We start from the raw sequence: 15147 nt of genomic DNA on the forward strand, positions 1-15147 counted from the left end.
CTGTTCACTGACCCAACCGAGGCGCATTACGACCCCCCCCTAAATGCAGCACCGGCACCGGAAGGTTGTCTCTGAGCAAGACAGTCTGCCTGGGAGGCTCGCCCTGGCTATTTCTCCTTTGAGCCAGAAGTCAACGCATTATTGGGAAGAGGCACCCAAGAAGGGAAAAGTCTAATGAATATAATAAGGCTTTAAGAAGCAGGAAAAACATACACACAGTCTAGCTCACCCACAAAGTTTCCATAAGATGCAAAGATGAGTTCTCAAATCTGAGATGTAGCAAAAACATCTTCTATCCCTACACGGGGAATACCCGTCCTATGGACATTCTCCAGCCAGGTCCCTGCAGAAGGAGTAAGGCTGCTTAGTAATTCTTCGGCTCTGAAGCCAGCAGCTGATATAGGAACGCAATGCAGAAAAAGGTAGAGAGCAAATAAATGTGCGGTATTTTAGAAAATCTACCGTAACATTTGTTAATGAACCAAAGAGTGCTCGAAATGGAAAGGATTTCACAGACTAGGGATCCAGTGGTTTTAAAGCATGAAGGTCTCTTCTAAAATTAAAAAAAAGAAAAATGTAGCCTCCCTATGGCAGTACTTTCAGTATCTATTGACTCAGAAGATTTAGAGTGACACAAAGAGTTCAGGAATACACTCAAATTCATGTCATCTTCCTGATCCCAAGGATGTCAGGCACACTTGAAGATTTGCAGTAGATGAGCATCTGACATTGCACGTTCAGTCTCCACGGGGCTCCTGGGCTGGACTTGGACTCAGAGACCTCTCGCAGTCACTCTGGGGACCCCCTGGCAGAAGCTAAAGGCTTGGAGAAGCCTTTAGCCGGGCAGCTAGCAGTGGAGAAACTGGCAGCTCCACACAGCCAGGGGACTCGTGGGTCATAGCCGGGGGCCCTCTCTCTGGGGGACCCGGCGGGAGGGTATTTCGCTTTACTGTGTAGGAGAGCCCAGACGAGGGAGGGGAGAAACCGGCCCTGTGTGCAGCGAGATGATGTCCTGACGTCCTGTTCTGTGCTTCCTCTCCCTGTGCTCCCTTGTCTCCCACCGTCCCCAGCCAGCTAGGGGACCCACGTTGCCTCAGGGGGGACTGGGATTATCAAAGCAGGAATACAGAAAGACGAGGACGCATTTTGCTTTTTTCTTTCAAAGCAGGTTCCGAAAGCCCTCTTGGGGGACATGTTTTGGATGACAGAGATTTTGATTTATGTGAGGAAGGCTTACGGAAAGGGAGGGCCCCGAGGACACCTAGAAAGAAGAGAGAGAATGGCCAGGATTCACCTGTTCCTAGGACACCTGCGCAGGGACGTGCGGCGAGCAGCGCAGAGTAACTCTGGAGCCCAGCGGACACCTGTGGGAGGCGAGCAGCTTGCGCTGGGATGCAGGCCTGCCTTCCCTTTGTCTTCATCACACAGGGAGCCCACGCCTGCTGCAAGCTTGTGCTCACTCAGGCTCACGTCCCCCATGCTGAGGCCGTGTTCTCGACAGGCCTCCTGCCAGCAGACCTGCATATCCCTGTGGGTCCCCCGCAGGATGCCCACCTGTGCTCCGAGACACTGGTGAGCCTCATCCAAGCTATGCCCTAGGGTACGCTCATGTCAAAGACCTGGGGGGTCTCACGTGCTCCATCCAGCAGGTGGGGCCATAGACAGGTGGTGGTGGTGCGTGGATGCCCCAGCATCTCATTTCTGTACTTGGGAGGGGCACCCCTGACCTGGAATCTGGAACCCTATGGCCCCCTAAGGGTATCTGAGGCCATTTTCCACCCAAGAGGCAGCAGAATGCAACTGATGTGCAGAAGCCCCGAGTTTCTGTCCTCGGCCGCTTACACATGAAGCTTAGTTTCTCAGTCAAGAATGGGGATAAGCATGCGGCCTCCCAGCACTTCTGGAAAGATCAAGTGGACAGGTCACAGGAATGCTTTTGGTAAAGCACAAGACGCTAATCAAATGTTTGCGAGGGCTCTTTCGAGAGTCTAGGCAGTGTCTGTGAGATACACGAAATACAATTTCAGCAGATGTAGCTGGGGTAGTGGTTCCAGGGGGCATTCACTGTGCTTAATATTAAAAAAAAAAAATTAAAAAACTTGAAACACTGTCTAAAAATTCTTCCGACCACTTATTTCAGTCAAAAACCAAGGGGTGAGGATGCTTTATGTTAAAGACCCCTAATATAAAGAATTGTTTATGTTAAAGAATTAGAATGGATGAAAGAAACCTGAGACACAGGCAGATGTTTGGAGACAGGAGAATCTAATACGCACAGGGACGCTGTGTTTAACCAGAGTGTCCCTTCACTGCCAGGCCATCACGTGCTTTAAAACCGTGATGATGGAGGAAGCACACAGCTCGGGCTGCACGTGGCGTCAGGTGAAGCGGCGGGAATAGGGACGGGCAGCTGGTCTCGCCTCCCGGGTGGGAAGCATTCACGGTCGGCATGGACGTGAGCAAACCTCTGGAAAGGAGCTTGGGCAAAGAAACAGCAGAGGCCACCGTTCCCCTCAACCAAAAAGGACCTAGGATCCAGCTCCTGCCTGCCTGCCTTGTTGGGTTCATGTTTGGAAGCTCCCACGTCTCCCAACCACCCTTTAGGCAGGACACGGGCAAGAGGGAGCCAGTGCAGGATCTGGAGCCAAGAGGCTGAATTTGGAATGCTGGATCTTCTTTTTGCTCGCTGTGCGACCCTGCGGGCAAAGTACTCAGCCCCTTCTTTCCTTTGGCTGTAAACCAGGAAGAGTCAGTATGAACTTCCTATGGCTGCTGCAATGGAGGACAACAAACTTATGGCTTCAAAAACCCAAATCTGTGATGTGAGAGCTTTGGTGTTAGAAAGCACACTGTCCGCAGGGCTGCTGGAGGCTCCAGGGTCTCCCTGCACACCCTGCTCACAGCCCCTCCTCCACCTTCCAAGCCAGCAGCCCAGCATCATCGTCCTGTCCCTCGGACACCGCCGTCCTCCTTTTATAAGGAAACGTATGATTACATCGGATCCACCAAATAATCCTGGATACTTTCTCCATATCAAGCGTCTTAACCACATCCACAAAATCCCTTTTGCTCTGTAAGGTAACACAGTCACAGGTTCCACTGTGGCCATCTTTGCTGTTGGGGGCACTGTGTTTCCTTCAACAAAGTTGCCAAGGCATAAATACGTATGAACATATTTATTTTTTAAGTTGTTTCCATACCCAGTATGGAGCCCAACGCAGGGCTTGAACTCATGACCCTGAGATCAAAAAGACCCGAGCTGCGATCAGGAGTTGGCTGCCGCGGAAGTGATGGAGCCACCCAGGTACCCCCTTGAGGAAATACACACTTAATACCATATAAGACACTTAGAGCCTGGCTTGTAGCGGTCCTCAATAAATGTTAGCTGCTATTATCATTATTTGCTTAAACAAAAACTCGCAGCCTCCAAAGTCTTCACTGTTCCTTAGCTGTGATGCAACCCTTCCCTCTGGCCAAGCCCCGAGACCTCCTTCTGGAAGCCTTTCCTGACAAAGACTGCGTGTGCTGTCCTGCTGTGCTCAGGTTCTTAATTCTGGGCTGTGTCTTAAGCCTCTGACTGGCATGTACATTCCTCAAGACCCGGGACCTCCCTTTACTCACCTCTGGGCTCCAGCCCGCTGGCCTAGTAGCGCTCACAAGTCTCCTCAGTGACTAATGATCTTCCCTGAGCCTCAGCAAAGGGCGAGGCCAGTTCATGTGCCTGCAGGTGCCATACCCCTGAAGCTGCTGTGGCCTGCCCCACGGGAGCTGTGGGACGGTAGCAGGGGTCATCATGTATTTTGGGGTCATCATGCTGCACACAGATGCAGTTAGATCTTCAGGGTGAAGAGCTGGTTTCTGGGTGAGTGAAGCTGTCCTGGGAAAAGGAGGGGTGGACAGAGCCCTGTGTCCAGCCGGGAAAGGAGCTCTTCCTTTTCCAGGGGTTTTGGCCTTCTGGTGTCTGTGGGGAGTCACGGTCTCACCCATCCGAGGGTTGGTGGGGAGAGGCTGGCATAGGAACTGGTCTGGGACCGCTGGGGGGAGTTTGGGGGTTTTCAGTTACACGGAAGGACGACCCGCGGAAATCACCTGCTTCAGTGGTTTACAAAACTCAAAAAAAAACAGATTCCCTGGCCCCAGCTCCGAACCACTGAGTCAGATGCCCAGGGGTGAGGTGGGATTTTGGAAAATGACTCAAAGTCATTTTGCTACGCAGCCAGGTTTGGGAGCCACGGACGATTCTGCCTGGAATTTTCCAGACAGACTATGCCCCCACGAAATGATTCTTAAAACAGGTGTGTGAAAATGGAAGGCACGGCCGACGGGGCCCGTCATGACGCAAGTTCACGGTTCACCCTCCAGGCCACACAGCAGGATTCCACGAAGCATTGTCTCCCAGTCCACCCGTGTCCACAGCGGAGCGGCTGAAGGGTGACAGCTCCCAGGTCTTTGATCGGGCTTCTCAGGAGCACCCTCTGGAGGTCTCTGGGTGGCTCAAATGCCCTTGGATTAGGGCTCCCTCCCTATGGCCTCCTCTCGGCCCCTCCGTCCGGCGGCTGGATGGGTGGGACATCCACGACACAGGGAGATCCTGGTGCTGGGTGTTATTTTGCCACAAGTTTCTCCCTCCACCTTGAGTCAGACCAAATGTTCCTTTTAGCTTCCCTGGGTGCTGGGGCGTGGTGGAGGCTATCGCGGAAAGCAGCTGCAGAAGCCGCCTGTGGGCCCAGCCCAGTGTCATCTCGTTCCACCTTTGCTGCCTCTGCACCTAGGAGACAAGTTGCTTTCCTTTCTCCTTCTTGGATCCCAACACGGAGTCCTTCCCGAAGCACCTCGTTTAAAATCTGCAGTAGTCTTTCCCTGGAATTCTGTTGTCTTCCTTCCTCATTTTGTTTTTCTCCCAAGCACTCGTCACATTTTGAGATGCTCATTATGAAGTTATTATTGAACTCACTTTTGATCCTCAGGCTTGTTCTTCCCGGCCTGCTCCCTCTACTCGAATGTCAATTCTGTGAGGGCAGGACTTTGTCTCCCCTTCCCCTGCTGGTCCTCGTCCGTTCGCACGCGGAGTCCCGCGGTTGGGGAGCGGAGAAGCCAGCACAAGGCAGGGAGTGAGGAGAAGGACAAGAGACCCCACCACGGGCCACATTTCACAGCTACCAGAGGCCCAGGGAGGAGGCAGGGCAGGAAGAACCGGAGGGAAGTCAAGAGTGGCCTGGGGCCCTGGGCCACTGCGTGGGCAGCTTAGGTGAGTTGCCATGGTTACTGGGCAGCAAGGCCAGGGCCCAGCCCTCCCGCTTCAGGCCACCAGAGCTTGGGGGTAGGTGGAGGGTGACCAGGTCTGGGGGAACCCCCCCCCCCCACCAAACTCATCCTTGGACAGACAGGCTGTCCCCGAAGGCTAATCAACAGTAATCCCTGACAGCCACATGCAGGGAGAGATGGTGTGGCCGAGTCAGATCAAATTCGAACGTGTCAGGGGACAAAGGAATCATAAACAAGAGACAGAGCTGCAACTGCCTGAGCACAGAAAGAATGAGTCATCCCGGGGAGTGTGTCGGCAGCTTGCTGCGGCCTCCCAGACACCGGCGGCGCGAGCGAAGCTCTGGCACTGCTGGGCAGTTGTGTCCCTTCGAAGGGACCAAGGAAAGGTCCTGCCAGACCTGTCGAAGGGGGTTCAGAAAATACCACCCCCAAATATGCCACTTTGGCATAAGGACTATTTTGAGCCGAATGCAAGTAAGAAACAGCAGACGCAGGAGGACCTCCCTGGCCTCGCCCTTCCTGACAAGAGGCACGTTTCTGTTTGTGGAGGAGTTTATCCCTTCCATCTCCTAGACCAGGAGGGAGAACACCACCGCCATCACTGGGGAGAGAAAGCAGGCGTCAAGATGAGGTCTGCACAAACAAACCTTGCTAAAATAACTCTGATCTTCTGTAAGTTGCCCCCCTGTATTTACCTTCTCACAATTTGCCGCTCCTAAAAGCCCATATCCCTTTTTGTCTTGTCTCTTTACCACAACTTAATTTCCCTTTTTGAAAGATCATATATAAGCTCTCAAGGTTAACTGCTTCTTCAGGATTTCTCTTCTTGCCCGTGAAGCTCCTGTGTGTATGTATAATAAACTTTTCCTCCTATTAATTTGGCTCTTTTTCTCCTGTTAATCTCTCCTGTTGTCACGTTAATTCACAGGCTCCAGTCACTAAACCTAAGAGGGTAGAGGAAAAGCTTTTTTCCTTTCCTACAGTACCCTCCGGGGGCATGCACAGCAGGTACTCCAGGGCAATAGGAGAGGGCAGATGCCTTCCCAGATCAGGCTAGAAAAACCCGTCAGGGGAGGATACCAGTCCTTGGGTGTGCCTGGACCCTCATACAGATAAGGAGAGATGGGAAGGTAGAGGCCACTGTGACAGCGGGTCTTACAGACAAAACGGAAGTCATCAGGCAGCAAAGATTCAGTCTGTGTGTGTATGTATAGGAGGGGGTCCCAGGCTGCCAGAACTTCCCAATAACAGTGGGTATTGGGGTGAGGGGAGAAAACGGTTTTTTGAAAGTGTATTAGTGATTCGATTCCGGGTTCTGTTGTTGACTGGAAGGCAGACCTTGCTATATGGGGACTGTGCCACGGGGTATCAGCAAATGCTGGCTCCCCTGCCCATGTGCTGCCAGATCTGCTCCCCTGCCCCCAACAACCCAGACTTCCAGCATGAGGCATCACCCACCGTCTGCCACCCCTGCCTCTGTCTCTCCAACAGTGTTCAGAAGGGAGCCCCGGAGCCGGCGGGGCCCCCACTGATGTCACCTGCTCCTAGCGGATCGCCTCCAGCAACTTTCATACATCCCTCTGCTTTCTAACCCCCTTTCAGCGTTCCCTCGCTCTTTCCTTTCTGCTTCAAATTCCATTTCTCCTATTTGGACTTTTATACTCGCACCGTGTTTTTGATGAGGATCTCTCAGTTTTACGTATTTGTAGGCTAGAACACCAGAAGGAAATACAGTAGAATTCGGGTGGTGCATCTATGAGGGGAGGTACATTTTTCATATTAACACCTTTTGTTGTAGTTGAAAAGATGTTCCAAATAAGAAGTTCCCTTTTTTCCTATTGCTATCTCCCTGGCCCTCTTCCTTTGGTGGTGACCCTGAGCATGGGGTGGCTGAGAAGCTCCTAGAGCTGCAACCTAGACCTGAATGCCAGGAGGAAACAGGCATAGGTGGTGCAAGTGAGTGGACACGGGGCCACTGCTTAGTGAAGTGCATGCGACTGTCAGCAGGGCCCCCAGGGAAGCTTCCAGGGTGCCGTCTCTCTCTTTTTCCTCAGCCTCACACCGCACATCCCACTGGAGAGCCCCAACCTGGTGACCCAGGATGAAACGGTCGGAGAAAGCAGAGCAAGAAGGAAATTTGCACCTCTGTGAGCGGAGCCATGTGCAGTCCCCGGGAGCGGTCCCCCTACATCATCATTTCTCCCCTTGCGTAGCTCAGGTGCTCCTACTTTGCATATGCTTTTCCTTGGTTCATTAAAAAAGTCACCACGACCCACCAAGCACCCCGCCAGAACACTCTAGGACAGTTGTTTTCTGCTAAAGAGAAGCTTGGACGTATGAGGTGAGGATTAAATCCAAGTAGCTTGTGGACCTGAAGCTTGTCTGTCGTCCCTCCGCCCCATGGCCCACTAACCCGGGTTCCCTCCCCATCTGGCCCTCTGAGGTTGGGCCACGGGTGACCTGCTTGCAGATACCCGGCAACCTCAGGGCTTCAGGGGCCGGTGGCTTCTCCACAGCCTCATATATGTCCTCACTCCTCCTAGGACACTGGAGCCCAGTCCACGAGCAACCTTTCCTCAACCCATCCGCCCAGAACTGCCATTCTGGCTGCTGGGTTCCACTAGGAAGACTCATTGCATGTCACCTACCATTTGACCTAACAAAAGCTCGTCAACAGTTAAAGCAACCTGGAACTCTCCAGCTAGCTTACTGAAAAGACCCTCCCTTCAGTAGCCATTGTTTTCCTCTGTGGTGATTTTTTTCTTTCAACAGTAATTCTTGCCTTTATTTCCTTCTCTAAACAGAAATTTCATTTGCAATTTTTTACTTCTGCTAATTTATTTAAGATATTTGGTTTATTCTTCATACGGCTGGAAAGAACTAGTTAAAATCTTAAAGTTGTATTATGCTGTTATGTATTTGGCCCCCCTGGTTTTCTTTGCTGACACTCACTTAGCGTCTTTTCAGTTAAAATACCCTTGCTGGCTACTATGGAAAGGATATTTTTGTAGCATTTTTGGTGTACTAAAGAAGTTAAGATTTGGGCTCCTGGGTGGCTCAGTGGGTTGGGCCGCTGCTTTCGGCTCAGGTCATGATCTTGGGGTCCTGGGATCGAGTCCCGCGTCGGGCTCTCTGCTCAGCAGGGAGCCTGCTTCCTCCTCTCTCTCTCTCTGCCTGCTTCTCTGCCTACTTGTGATCTCTCTGTCAGATAAATAAATAAAATCTCAAAAAAAAAAAAAGAAGTTAAGTTTTAATTTCTGGTTTAAAAGCACTGAACGAAGACTCTCTCTACCTGTATAGTAAGTCTCCATGCCAGACCACGTCTACCATATCTATTTACCAATAAAAAGAGGAAATCTGTGAGACTACAGAACAGTATATGTTCATAAAAGTAAGATCTTAAAGACATTGTCTCAAAATGCCACGAAGAAAAAGGGCAATCCACGGACACGCATTGCATGATTAGGCATTCTCCCCCTTTCGAGTAGAACAAAAATGAGTCAAGGTAAGAACAATGTGATAGTGAGATGTGGCTATAAATAAGTGAGAATGAATTGTCTTGCAGACTTCTGTCTTTTCTTAGCTATTTGGCTGTCTTTCTCAGTAAGCAGCAGTTGGGGGGGGAGAAGGGAGGGCATTTTCCCCAGCCCCTCCTACAGCCCAAGCCAGACCTCCTGAGACAGCTACAGGGCACTTGCTTCCCCAGGGACCAAGGGGACAACAGTGTCCGAATTCCTACCTGATGTTCCACCATTTCACAGAATGTGCTGAGATAAGGGGGACTCTGGATACTGTCATTAAGTTTACCTTTAAAGACTGTAAAATGAATATGGGTTTTCCTGGTTTCTCCACTGTCTACTTGCCCAAGAAATGTCAAAGGCAATTGCCTAGCCAATCAGGGGACTCCTGGGAATGACCCTTTTGTTGTGCTATGTGTCGGCTGGCAAGATATCTTCCACAGGTCCCCTTTGGGCAATTTTATTTTAAGGAGGCTGAGGATTGGTGGTAGAGGAGCAAACAGGAAGGCCATTGTCCTAAATAGTCATTTCAGCTTAATAACCCCACGGTGAAGCTACTCATTAACCAGCCAAGCACCATAATAAACCCTGTATTTACATGAATACCTACTATTTATTAAGTGTCATATCCATCTTTTATCCACACTGATAACTGAGCCAAGTCCACCCTTGAAAATTAATTCATAGTTTATGTCTTGTTTCTTGGAACTGAAAAAGGTTTTCTGTTCAACATCTCAGTTGTTCCCACAGTAGCTTCTTGCAGGGAACAGGGCCAGATCAGATGGCGGTGTGCCTCCCTTCCCCCGCAGCACGCAAAAATCAGGAAAAGGATTTCCCCAAAGAATCAAGAAGCCAGCCACAGAGCCCGGGTCTCGCTGCTCGTATGAGGCATTTACCACTGAATTTGTCTGTCCCACAATGGGAAAGAAGCCTCATAGTGAGGACTCAGGAGCAGATGACAAGACTGACACGTTTTAATGGGCAGCACCACGCAGCCTAGGAGGCCTTCTGCTCTCACTGAAAAGGCAGGCCCCATGCCAGCCTTTTATGGCCCTGGGAGGTAACAGAAACAGAAAGAGACGAAGACCGGCCCTGCTGGGGAGGGGAGGCCGGGCGTTCAGGATGCACTTTATCACTTGATCAAACTTTAACATTTTTCGATTTCCTGACACCCTAGCCCCAAATACACGAAAATAAGCAAATCCCCCCAAATTAAGAAGTCTTCTCCAGCCACACCTCTGGCCCCCTCACCCTCCCGCAATTATTTCTAAGGCAACAGATTCAGCCAAAGCTCCCCCAATGCCGCTGGTTGCGCGCGGTGAGCGCAGCGGGTTTCAGCACCAGCCTCGGGGACAGACGCCATCAGGCCGCGGGGACGGAGCCCTCGCCCCGGCGTCTACTGTCGCCGCCGAACCGCTCCGAGGAAGGAGTCCCGGGGAACTGCGAGATCCCGAGGGCTTCTTCAAGCACGGGCCGGAAACATTTTCACAAATAAAACGACAACTAGCCACTCCAGCCCTTCCACTGTGGGGTCCTCTTTCACCGGGGACGTCCCCGCCCGGGGAACGGCGAGTGTTCGCGACCTACATATGGAAAGGGGCCCCCGGAGCCTCCCCCAGCTCAAGCCCCAGAGATCGGGAGACGCCGGCCAAGCCGAGCCTCCCCCGCGCCCAGCGTTCGGAGCAGTCGTCCAAGCCCGCGCTCGGGGTCGCTGAGGGCCCTGCCGCGGGTCGTGGGTTCGAGGGGCGCGCTCACCTGCCGGCGCCCACCGCCGACGCCCACCTGTGCGGCCAAGGGAAGGCCGGCTGGGGTGGGCGGCCGGGGAACCCCAGGTACGGGTGTCGCGCGCCCCACTGACGGCGGCGGGACGACGCGCGCACCAAGCCGTGTCTCCAGTTGCAGGGACTTTCCCGCCCGAGTTGCCCTTTGGCTTCTGGCTCGCCCGGGACTCGCGAGCCAGGGCCGGGCCGTCCGTTCCCCCACGGCACACAGGGCCCGGCCCCCCGGCCGGACGCCCACTTACCCGGAGCGGGGCGCGCGGGCCGAGGGCGCCGCTCACGCGCGGGCTTTGTCTCCGGCGCGGCGCTCGCGGGGGGCAGCCAGACCGCGCGGCATCGCTCCTCGGCTGGGGGGCGGCTCCGACTCCGCGCCCCGGCTCCCGCGCGCCTCGGCGCTCACGGGCTCGCGGTGGGAAGGCGCGCCCCGCCCCGCCCGCTACCCCCGGGGTCTCCGAGCCGCGTCAGCAGCCCCGCCCGGGCCGGGGAGAGACGACGTGAGGCTGGGGGCGGGGGTGCGGGGTGCGGGGCGCGGGGGGAGGGGCGTGGGGGGCGAGCCCGTGGCCCGCGCGCCACCGAAGTCACCCAGACCCAAAGTACTTCGTCTGCTCCCCGCCCCCGGTGCAGGGCTCCTGGAGCGCGAGCGGGCCCGGCGGAGTGCGGGGCGCGGGACCCCGGACCCCCGCCGCCCTCCTTCCACGTTGGTCGCGCCCACTCCGCGGCAGGGTCTCGCCGGGCGCCCGGGAGGGGCCGGGAAATCCCGCCCGCCGCCGCCGACGTCACTGGTGCGTCACCGGGGCTCCCGCGCCAGGGCTCCGCGCACACCCCGCGCCCCCCGCCCCCCGCCTGCACCCCTCACCCCGCCCCGCTCGCCCCCCGGCCGGCCGCGCGCCCCCGCGAGGCCCGGCGCTCCGGTCAGGACGCGCGCACCGCCCAGGGGCTGGGGGCGGGGCGGTGGCCGTGGCGGGGGGCGGTGGGGTCGCGGGGCGGCGGTCCTCGCGGGATTCCCGCCCCTGAGCCTCCCGCGGCCTCCCCCGGGCCTGGGGGTTAGTTCCCAGGTCAGCGAGGCGGGGTGAGCCCGTTTCCAGCCGCCCCAAGAAATGCACCATGCGCCCCGGCCCCCGAGAAGGAGGCGAGTGGAGAGACGCTCCCGACCCGTGAGGATTCACGAGGCGCCGTCGCGCTCTCCGGCCGAAGGGCCGCGCTGACGTCGCCGCGCGGCGGGCGAGGAAGGGGCCGCGGAGCAGGCCCACCGCCGGGGCGCGGCCAGCAGGGCGGGCGCGGGTTCCCTGTGCGCCGGAGAGCGGGAGCCCGTTGCGCGGGGAGTCCGCGGCCGCTCCGCACCGGCGTTCCGCGGCGGGGGCAGTTCGGACCGCGTAACCACAGCCCCTGCCTCCGGGGGGAACAGCGTGGCCGCCGTCCGTGGCCGCCTGCGGGTGAGACGACACAGAGTCGCGGCAGCAGGGAAGCAGCGACGACGTTTCAGGCGCTGTGAGGGGGTTGGGTAGGAAAAGGAGGCCGAGGCGAGCTCCGTTCCTGCCACCATGTGAAATCATGGCCGACAGTTAGGACCTGTCGCCTGGAGATCTCCGTGCGCCGGCCTGGTCCACCGTCGGGCAGCCGCGCCTGGATGCACACGGCGCAGGGATCACTTGTTTCTTAGATCTCGGATCCCCACGGACTTGACATTTGCCCCAGACAAATGTGCAGCTTTGCTGACTCGAGCGTCTGACAATGCAAATGTGGAGTTCAGAAGTGCCCACCTGGGGCCAGCAAACATCTCAACATAGATTTTCTTCACAGCTTGCAAGTGCCCACTTAAGACGCAGAATTTAACTATGGTAAAAGGACGAAGGCCGTAAATATACCCACAGCACTGACCTTTTTTAAAAACTAAGAAAGGTATATGGGTACTGCACTAAAAATTCAACAAATCCCAAACTGGATTCATTATTTCTACCCCCAGATATTTCTCCTGTATTTCTTTTTCTTTCATTTTAAAGATTATGTATTTATTCGAGAGAGCAGAGCTTGAAAAAAGGCGGGGAGGGACAGAAGGAGGGAGCGAAGCCGACTCCCTGGGGGAACAGGGAGCCCCAGGCAGCTGGATCTCATGACCCCAGGATCATGACCTGAGCCAAAGTCAGACACTTAACCAACTGAGCTACCCAGGCACCCCGTTTTCTCCTGTATTTCTTGCCCCTCCCCACTTGGTTGGCTAAGGCAAAATCCTGGTTTCCTATCATCCCAAGTCCTATCTCAGGCAAGCCCAAGTAATCAATTGTAAGGGAAATCAGTACCTACACTTCCAGATACCCTACTTCCTTATTTTATCTTTCTAGTTTATTACACTATCCCTTAAGGCTGACATACCCATTTCAAAAACAAAGAAGAGAGTCGGGGTGGGTTCCCGAGTGGATCCCATCAGCATACAGCAGTATCAGCACTACCTGGGAACTTACTAGAAATGCAAATTATCAGATTTGACCCCAGCCCTACTGGATTACAAACTCTGGGGACTGAACCCAGTAATCTGTGTTTTAAGTCCCAGGGGATTCTGATTCTGTCTATCCCTGTTTATCACCCAAGACTGTTAGGACCAGGGACACCCATCTTCCTTTGTCCCTGGTAATAGTCCTTGTTCTCAGCTCTTTGTCCAGTGTCGATATGGCCACTACAGATTTCTTAGACTGGTGTTTGCATGGCGTACCTTTTCCCATCCTTTGACTTTAACCTGTGTCTTTATTCTTGAAGTGGGGTTCTCTACTCTTGAAGACAACACAGAGTTGGATCTTGTTTTTTAATTCAACCTTTACTTGGTAGTGTTGAGGTCATCTCCTTCTTACATAGTTATCATACGGTTGGGTTTAAATCTACAATCTTGCTCTTTGTTTTCTGCTTGTCCTCTTACTTGTCATTTCTTTTTTCCTGTCTCCTTTTGAATTAACGGAGTATACTTTAGTATACTAAATACTAAATACTTTAGTATTCCACTTTATTTTAAGTATTGGCTTTTATTCTTTCTCTTTCTCTCTCTCTCTTATGGTTTATAATAAGCATCTTAAACGTACCACAGTCTACCTTCAAATACCATTATGCTACTTATTTACTGTAAGGTTTTTACAACAGTATGCTTCCATTTCTCTTCTTCCAGCCTTTAAATTATTTTGTCATATTTTCCTTTTATGTATATAATCCCACAACATGTTATTTTTGCTTTAAGTTGTCAGTTTTCTTATGTAAAAAATTTGAAATGATTTTTTAAAAAGTCTTATATTTACCACTTCTGGTGCCCTTCATTCATTTGTGAAGACGCAGTTTTTATGTGGTATCATTTCCTCCTACCTGAAGAACATTTTTTTTTACCATGTCTTGTAGATCTGCTGATGAGAAATTATCTCAGCTTTTGTTTATCTGAATAAGTCTATATATTGCCTTCATTTTTGAGGGATCTTTTTCTAGTTTGACAATTTGAAGCTGTTTAAAGATATCAAGCATTGTGCTTTCATGTAAAAAGATCTGCCGTATTATTACCTTTGTTTTTTGGAATGTAATAAATCTTTTTCTATTTGCTTATATGATTTTCCCTTTATTGTTGGTTTTCCCAGTATGATTTTAAGGATTACTGGATTGAAAGACTGCTTGCTTCTGGCATAATGCATCACTGAGTGATAGCCAAATTTTTGGTTTAAATAAGGGTCTACAAGAACTTTTCTTTAGTGGATCTATAAGGAGATATTGGAATACCTAAACGTCCATGAATATATGGTTCTGTTATTCTTATCCTACTTTAATATTTGTAATAGAATTATCCTGAGATAAACATAGAAGAACTGTGATCTACTAAAACCATAGACAAGAAAGGAATTAGGGACTCTTCGGGCGGAACTAAAATAAATTCACTCTAATGGAAGGAGCTTCTTAGCAAAGAATAAACTTGAGGAAAGTGTGAAAGTGAAGATAAACCAAGCATGGGCTTCATACTCTGAGGAAGACTTATTCAAAGATAAGGAAGGGCAACCCAGAACTTGGTAGTTTGGGTTAGAGTGTTTTCTTAAAAACAAGCAAAGAAACAACCAAATGTGCCTTACTCTCTGTCCATCTGTTCACCCACCCATCGCTTGGTGGTCCACCTACCCCCACCTCCTGATCCGTCCGTCCATCCATCCATCCATCCATCCATCCATCCATCCTTCTTTTCTAGTATGTACCTACTCTACCCCATGATACTGTAAATTGCTCAAAACATTTAAAAATTCCTCTTATGGAATTACCTGCAGGATCATAATTTTCTTACTACCTTGTAATTGTACTTTGTTTTTGACTAAAACTGTTATCAAATATTTTATTTATCAGATTCAGTGCTGAAAGACTTTTGGTTGTTTTCAAAACTTATATATGTTTATAGGAGAGGAGAAACATGCTTAGCACTTGAATTAGAATACTACAGCCCAGCCTCAAACAATCACCTAGTTGTTTTGACCTCAAAGGTCACATTGCATTGTTTAATTTCTCTCAAATAGCTGAGTTGCAATCCAGTGTCCCCAAAGTGGCAGGATGTATTTTTCTGTTCAGGTCATATAACACAC

The 15147-nt window shown here is 52.1% G+C and overlaps 1 protein-coding gene across 3 annotated transcripts in view; it reads right to left on the bottom strand.

Annotated features, from left to right (window-relative positions):
- The window catches only part of GNG4 (G protein subunit gamma 4), a 61217-nt gene extending 50265 nt beyond the window's left edge, over positions 1–10952 (bottom strand). Inside the window, exon 1 of one of the 3 annotated variants that reach the window (XM_032312161.1) lies at positions 10807–10870. The gene's annotated coding sequence lies outside the window, so the exon portion shown is untranslated. Of the gene's footprint in view, positions 1–10538; positions 10779–10806 lie in introns of those variants that run through there. The other 2 variants (XM_032312163.1, XM_032312162.1) reach the window with 2 other exon arrangements.
- Positions 10953–15147: the final 4195 nt, after the last annotated feature.

This window comes from Mustela erminea, chromosome 14 (assembly GCF_009829155.1).
Source record: "Mustela erminea isolate mMusErm1 chromosome 14, mMusErm1.Pri, whole genome shotgun sequence".
NCBI lineage: Eukaryota > Metazoa > Chordata > Mammalia > Carnivora > Mustelidae > Mustela > Mustela erminea.